This window comes from Zingiber officinale, chromosome 10B (genome assembly GCF_018446385.1).
Source record: "Zingiber officinale cultivar Zhangliang chromosome 10B, Zo_v1.1, whole genome shotgun sequence".
NCBI lineage: Eukaryota > Viridiplantae > Streptophyta > Magnoliopsida > Zingiberales > Zingiberaceae > Zingiber > Zingiber officinale.
This window is the reverse complement of record NC_056005.1, coordinates 53,891,500-53,899,206: the sequence shown is the minus strand read 5'-3', so window position 1 is coordinate 53,899,206 and position 7,707 is coordinate 53,891,500. Positions and strand designations below refer to the sequence as shown.

Here is a 7,707-nt window from a genome sequence, read left to right as displayed (position 1 = left end):
TCGATCTCAATCCAATAATGGAGTCGTCGATCACCCACACCGAATCATGCAATATGGTGCGTCTTGCTACAATATTATGTCATACAGACATATCCTCCTCCGTATGCGTGGGTGCGAAAAGGTAAGCGACGTATATACGAGATATAAACAACATAAATCAATACAACGTATACAATAACCTCCAATCCAATTGAGTAACACTAAATGTACCTATCCATCTCCATAAACATATATATACATGGCAAAAGATAAAAGCATCCAGTTCTAAAGTAAAGCAACTAACAGAAGAAGCATGTGATAGGTATCAACTAAGCTAAGACCAGAGAAGAGATAAATCTACCATCTACCACTAGTAATTATATATAAACTATATATATCACAAGACAGTTTCAAAAGATAAGTCAAAGGGTACCCACCTCAAATAGCAGGTAGTATCACGCCAAATCCAACGTCGAGATGCCCGTCTCGAATCAGAGTCCTGTGTCAAACAATATATATATATTTTATTTAGCTAAATCCAAATAAATAGCTAAATAAAATCCCTAAAACTAAATTAGGGTAAACCCCTAATCAACACAATCACACCCTACCTAGTTAAATCTAATGGTCAATTAGGGTTAGTTACCTAACCCCTAATCACCAATTAGATTAGCAATCTAAACTTAGATTAAATCCAATAGTTGACTAGGGTTAATTGCCTTAACCCTAATCATTCCATTAGTTTAATCTAATAAATCTGATTATAATCAGCCACTAATTACAACCTCTAGTCAACCCTACATATGATCATGAAATCGCAATTATATTATGATCTACTACCAAGATCAAATACCTACACATAACAACTAAATCATATCTAATACAACAAGTATCAACTACCTCTACACGTACCTCAATTCAACCACTGCTCTTGATCCGCAGCCAAAGATGAGCTGCTGGAAGGAGTGCTGCCGGAACAAAGACAACCCCACAACACAGAACAAACAAAACAAACCTCCCTGGAATTAATCAGATCAAAAAGAGATCAGATCTCAACACAAACCTATCACCAACTAAGTCCAAGAAACAATCTACTCATCTTACCTCCTCCTCTTCAATCCCGTACCCTAATCAATAGCAAGGCAGAGGAGATCCGAGATCCAATCAAGGGAAAACCTAGCACGAGTCTGATCTGATTCCTTCCCCTAATCCAAACGACACCTCCCTGATACCAACCTCTCCAAATCCGAGACCTAATTCCACCGCCAAGAAGATGAGGATCGGTAAACAGAGAAGAAAATCGAAGCTCTAAAATCCACAGCTAGGTTTAATAGCTTACCTTCGAAATCACTGTTAAGGCACGGCGAATTCTTGTCGATGAACAGAGAAGAGAATCAGACAAGAAAATCATGAAGAAGAGGGCTGGTACCTCACCCACACAGTCGGTACTGGACCAATCCGACGCTGGTAGCCCTAATTTCTCTTCACGCCGGCAATCGGATGGCACAAATCTGAACTAGGGCATCACTCCAAGCTTCGGTGGATGATGGTGGAAGGAGACACGATCCGGCCGCATAATCCACTTAGCAGAGACCCCTTGGCCGAAGACAACCTGGACTTCCTCGGCACCGTCGAGATCTAACAACCATCTCCTTAAGATCGGCAGCGAAGGAGGGAGAAATCGAGAGAGATCGGACCGAGAGGGAATAGAGAAAAAGAGGGAGGTCGGAAGGAGAGAATCGGGGAGATCGGGGAAGGCTCGGCGATTTAGGTGGGGGAAAATTTAAAAGAAAAGGAATATAAATAATAAACATTTCCTCACTTAAATGGGTATCCTAAACAGGCTTTATCCGTGCCCGCCGATCGATCCCCTCAAAACCCTCCATACGAGCTCTGAAAAATTCCCAAAAAATTTCTAAAAATTCCAAAAAATTTTATAAGGTTATTTCCAAATAACCCTATTAATTAAATTTTCCGAGATCTCACAATTAATATTCTTAATTATACATTCAGTTTTTGAAAATGTGACTAAATATCCTGAGTCACAAAACTGGCTAATACTAAGAAAATTGAAACTGAATTGTTCACCTAATAATACTTTTCAAATGTAAAAATTGGAATTTACATTCATAGTTTCTTCAACTTTTAGGGTGTTTTGTTATAAACTCTATATGCCCTACTAGTTGTTGAGTACCCTAAAAATATTCCTGGAGTTATTTTTTATGAAAATTTTCCAAAGTAATCTTTGGTGTTTAAGATGAATACTTTACACCCAAATACTTTTAAATAGTGTAAGTTAGGAATTTTATAATAATATATTTAGTACGGTGTTTTATTTTGACTTTTAGTAATTAAAATTCTATTTTATATATAATAGATTGTATTAATTGCTTCAGCCCAGAATTGATTAGATAATTTGTATTCGTTTAACATAGTTCTAGCGACTTCTTGTAGGGTTCTGTTTTTACGTTCTACTAGACCATTTTATTGGGGGGTTCTAGGGCAAGAATTTCATGCTTACACCCATTAGTTTCACAGAATTCAATAAAGTTATGGTTTTCAAATTCTCCCCCATGGTCACTTCTAATTCTTTTTATCCTAGTGTCTTTTTCATTTTCTATTAATTTTCAAAAAAATTTAAATGTTTCAAAGGTTAAATCTTTCATTTTAAAAAATTTTACCTAAGTAAATGTTGAGTAGTCATCAATTATTACTAAGCAATATTGATTTTTGCTTAGTGACTTGGCTCCAGGTGAATCAAACAAATCTAGGTGAAGGAGCTCAAATATTGAAGTTGTTCTATTTCGGTTGGCTAACTTATGATTTGACTTGGTTTGTTTACCTTGTTGACAAGCATCACAAGTTGAATTTTCAATAAATTTTAATTTGGGCAGACCTCTAACTAGACCACTTTGACTCATTTTTGAAATGAGTCTAGTTTGAGTGTGACCTAGTCTCTTGTGCCATAACTCAATTTCCTCTTGTTGTGTTAATAAACACTTTAGTGAGGAAGTTGGTCAGTCAATAGTATAGATATTCTTTTCCTAATACCCTTAAGTTTAATTTCAAGATTATTAATATTCTTAATTATACATTCAGTTTTTGAAAATGTGACTAAATATCCTGAGTCACATAACTGGCTAATACTAAGTAAATTGATACTGAATTGTTCAACTAATAATACTTTTCAAATGTAAAAAATCGAAATTTAGTTGGATGTTACCTATTCCGATTACTTTAAGGGTTCCATCATTGTCGAACACGACAGACCCTAGGTTCTTGAGTTTCAACTTCGTGAATTTCAGTCTGTCTCCAGTCGTGTGTCTAGAGCATCCACTATCTAGCATCTAAAGATCCAAATCTTTATGTTTAGAGGGGTTTGTCCCTTCGAAAATGGATGCGGATCCGTGGCTTCTCTCAGGCTCAGCCTTTGATTCATCCTCGCTTTCGGATTTGTTTTTCTGGTCCCGGGCTGTCATTGTGAGAAAATTCGTTTGCTCAAGTTCTTCGTCGTCGAACTCCTCTGAAGATGACTCGTCCCAAGTTGCCTTCAGGGCCTTCTTTCTTCTTGCCTTTTTTGCATCTTTCTGGTTTGGACAGTTGGCCTTGATGTGCCCCTTTTGGTTACACCCGTAGCACATCACCTCGAACTTCACCTTTGGTTGGGCCTCCTTGGACTGGATTACCTTTTTGACGTCCTTCTTGTTGAAGTCCCTCCTTTTTCTATAGAGTTTCCTTAATAGGTTGACGAGTTCTGTCATGAGCTTGTCATCATCATCATCCGAATCTGGTTCTTCTTCTTATTCCGGTTCGGTTCTTCGCTTTGTTTTAGTTTCCTGGGTTCTGCTTGTACCTGCAACCAAAGCAATCTCTTTCTCGGTCGGACGTGAGTTAATCTGTTCATGTAACTCAAATTTTGCAAATAATTCATCTAGTTTAATTGATGAAAGATCCTTAGAAACCTTGTAAGCATCTACCATGGATGCCCACAAGGTGTTCCTCGGAAAGGCGTTTAACGCATACCACAATATATCATGACTCTCCACTTTCTATCCGATCGCATGAAGCCCATTCAGTAGGTCTTGTATCCGGGCGTGGAGTTGGCTAGCCGTCTTGTTTTCTTGCATTTTAATATTATATAGTTTATTAAGTATTAAATCCCTTTTACTTACCTTGGTGTCAGGCGTCCCTTCATGAAGCTCTATCAGCATCTCTCACAATTCCTTGGCGCTGGAGAAAGGGCCGATGCGGTTAAGCTCCTCCTTCGATAGGCCACACTGGAGGGTGCATGTCGCCTTGGCGTTCGCTTCTACCTTTTTGATAAGAGTTGCATCCCAGTCCTCGTATGGAAGTGGCTTGCCGGCGCCGTCAGTTGGTAGTTGAAGCCCAGTTTTGACGATCATCTAGATTTCAAAGTGAGTCTGGAGATACGCCTCCATCCGACCCTTACAGTATTCGAAATTATCTCCAAAAAAGAGCGGTGGAATAGCAGTGTTGAACTCTTCTTGGAAAGACATTTTAGATCTGGCACAAGAAAAATGAACGAAAAGAATGTCCCAGGTCTTGATCTTGGATTAGTAGTGCGGTATAAAAATAAGAGTAAATTATGTTCTTGAGTTGTGTTGCACAAACTTCGAGAAAAAGAATATGATTACGAAAAAATAAGACCGAAAGACGGTAATAATACCGATTCTGATCGACTCCGAAAAATTGAAATCACCACGAAAAGAATGCTTGATTGGTGGTTGCACCAAATTGAAGCTACTCCGCTCTGATACCAATTATTGGATTGAGATCACGCTAGGGGGGTGAATAACACTCGTGGCTTTCACGCGTTTTGTAATCAGAGAACTATCGATTTAAAATGTATTGGAGTAATGCAGCGGAAAGATTAAAGACACAAAAGACAGGGACGCCAAGATTTACTTGGTTTGGAGCCTTGGGTGACTCCTACTCCAAGGCCCGTGATAGTTGATCGCTTTCGGTGGGCAACAACTATAATATCATTAAAGATTACAATTTTGAAGTACAATCTTAAATTTGAAATGACAATTATACCGACGAAAAATGACAATCTTGAAGCTTCAGATCATCGTGGACTTGTCGTAGCTTAATCGGAATGTCTCGTTATCAGCGTACTGAAGTAGGATTACTTTTTTCTTGAGTTGCTAAGATGCTGGTTGAAGTGGCCTTAAATAGCTTGTTGAGGGCACCACCAAGCCTATCCGAGCCACCTCCAACATGCTGAGTCAGTCGCACGGATCAGCACAGAAGTGGTCGCAGCTTATCTGGTTGAGGACACCTCCATCACCCTTTGAGGCACCTCCAAGCCCGTCTGAAGCACCACCAGATACGTCCGAAGCGCCTCCAGCCCTGCTGTGTACGCAGCATCTGCCTTGCACCCGAGGCACCTCAAGCTCCATGAGGGTGCCTCGGGTACTGTTTATCCGAGGGAAATCTTTGTGTTTTACTACCTGCAAGATATGTTAGTCCGAAAATACCCTGTAGCACAATGTTAGCACATAACAAACATAATAGATGAAATGTTTGACAACCTCCAGGTTGTCCGGTTCTGACATCAGATTTCCAACCAGAAATCCTAGGTTGAATCGACGCCTACTGTTCCCTCTTCTGGGGAACACGTCCTCACCTACTCCACTCAAGAGAGCATACCTATTTGCCAGTCCGATCCTCCAGAGTGATTGGACTTTCTTCCTTGGGTTACCACCCCTATGACCTAGGGTTACCGCCCCCTAGGGTTTTTCTCCACCTAGGGTTACCACCCCCTAGGACCTAAGGTTACCCCCCCCCCCCCCCCCCCCCTTAGGAGTTTTCCTCCACCTAGAGTTACCACCCCGTATGACCTAAAGTTGCTGCCCCTTAGGGTTTTCCTCCACCTAGAGTTGCCACCCCCTAGGACGACCAAGGTTACTGCCCCTTAGGATTTTACACTTGTCTAACTGCAGTTAGGACTTTCCTGAAAACCTCAAATAAAATCGTTAGATAACAATTAACCTTAACTTTGAATCCCTTTTGCCATTATCAAAACTAAGGTTTGATCGTCGGATGCTTCCCGCACCAACAAAGGTTTAGTCACCACATAGAGATTCTTTGGATTGTATAACCAAAGGGCCCTAGTGACAAAGGGCATCCCTTTAACTAGACTTTTCAGAGTCATCGCATTGAAATGGGGGTCAAATCTCTACATGGTATTATCTAATTAGAGCTTAATGAGTTTTTACCAACTTAGTATTAGGAAGTGACTTGTGTAATATAGAGATTGTATGGCCAAAGGCCCCTAGTGACAATGGATATCCCTTTAATCGGACTTTGTATGTTACTTCTACTTAGTAACATTAAAGTACAAATGGTGTCTCTAATGTAACTATCACTGATTCATGCCAGTAATTTAGTTAGAATCTCTACAAGATCATAGACATAAAGGGTAAGGAGGGGAACAATATATAGGAACATTAATTAGAATCATAGTGAAACATAAATCCTAAAATCATTCCCCAAGACTATTTTCACTTTCCCTCGATCACTCCCTCTCTCTTGCTTACTCTTTCTCTCTCTATCTTAACTCTCTCTTTCTCTCAATCTCTTGCTCACAAGTGTTCAACCAACCTTCAATTATCTAGATAACTTACTTTACTAAATCTCTAATGCTTAATCAACATCCTTGTGAATCAATATTTTTTTTACTTGATAACTTTCCATGCATTTCCAGATTGACAACAACTAGTTTAATTGATATTAGAAAAAATTTAGTTTGATTGGATTTGACTATTTCTTTTCTTTTTTATTCATTGTTTGCATTTGTTTCGACTTGTCTTCACTTTATTTCTTGGACGTTTCAAGGAAAATCAAGCTGGACTTGAAAAAATGATTCGTGACTGAGAGGAAGCCATGAGGGTAGTCAGCGATACTAGACTTCTCAAAGCTTTCTCCACACCTTTTCCATGAGCCTCAAGATCTTATATTGTTAGGTCTTTGATTGAATCTAGTGACTTGGAACTCAACCTATGGCCAATTCTTATTATTCAACAATAACAATTTTGGGTTTACACTTTCAAAAAATCCATACCGACATTTAGATCACTTTTTAACATGCAATAATAAAGGAAAATGGGATGATGTTTTAGAAATGCAATTAGATTAATGAGATTTAGTTTTTCCTTGACAAGCAAAGCTAGTGATTGGTTATACTCATTTCCACCAAGAAGCATCATGAATTAGGAGTAGATGGAAAAGTGTTTTCTAAACAAATATTTTCCACCAACTAGGATGGAAAAATTTATAAGCAAAACCATAAACTTCCAATAGGGAGAAGGAGAATCATTATTTATAGCTTGGGAGAGACTCAAAGGATTACTAATCAATGTCCTCATCATAGATTAGAAGAGTGGTTCATAATTTATCTATTATATAGGAATCTTTGAAGCAGCCAGGATTTCATTGGACTTGATGGCATGGGGTGCTTTGATGAAGAAAAATGTGGAAGAAGCCTATTCACTTATAGAGGAAACATTAAATTTAAGCTTGGGGTGAACCCTCCCATGGGGTCAAAAAGATAGAGAGATTGTCACACAATGCTTAGATATGCATAAGATGAGCCCAAAAAGAAACACAAAATAATTAAAGATAAATTTTGAGGTTATGAACCAAGGCATCATTGAGAGAAAGAAAATTGTTTGGGGACCAGTATCTAAGTGGGTAGAATATCCG

The 7,707-nt window shown here is 38.9% G+C and overlaps 1 long non-coding RNA gene and 1 other non-coding gene across 2 annotated transcripts; both read right to left on the bottom strand.

The window, feature by feature from the left end:
• Positions 1-417: 417 nt before the first annotated feature.
• LOC122029829 lies at positions 418-1,736 on the bottom strand. The gene is made up of 4 exons (XR_006125200.1): positions 1,319-1,736; positions 1,084-1,232; positions 892-998; positions 418-478 (listed from the first exon to the last, which is right to left on the bottom strand). It is a non-coding gene; the product is annotated as an uncharacterized LOC122029829 (long non-coding RNA).
• Positions 1,737-7,272: 5,536 nt separating this feature from the next.
• LOC122030707 lies at positions 7,273-7,378 on the bottom strand. The gene has a single exon (XR_006125562.1). It is a non-coding gene; the product is annotated as a small nucleolar RNA R71 (small nucleolar RNA).
• Positions 7,379-7,707: the final 329 nt, after the last annotated feature.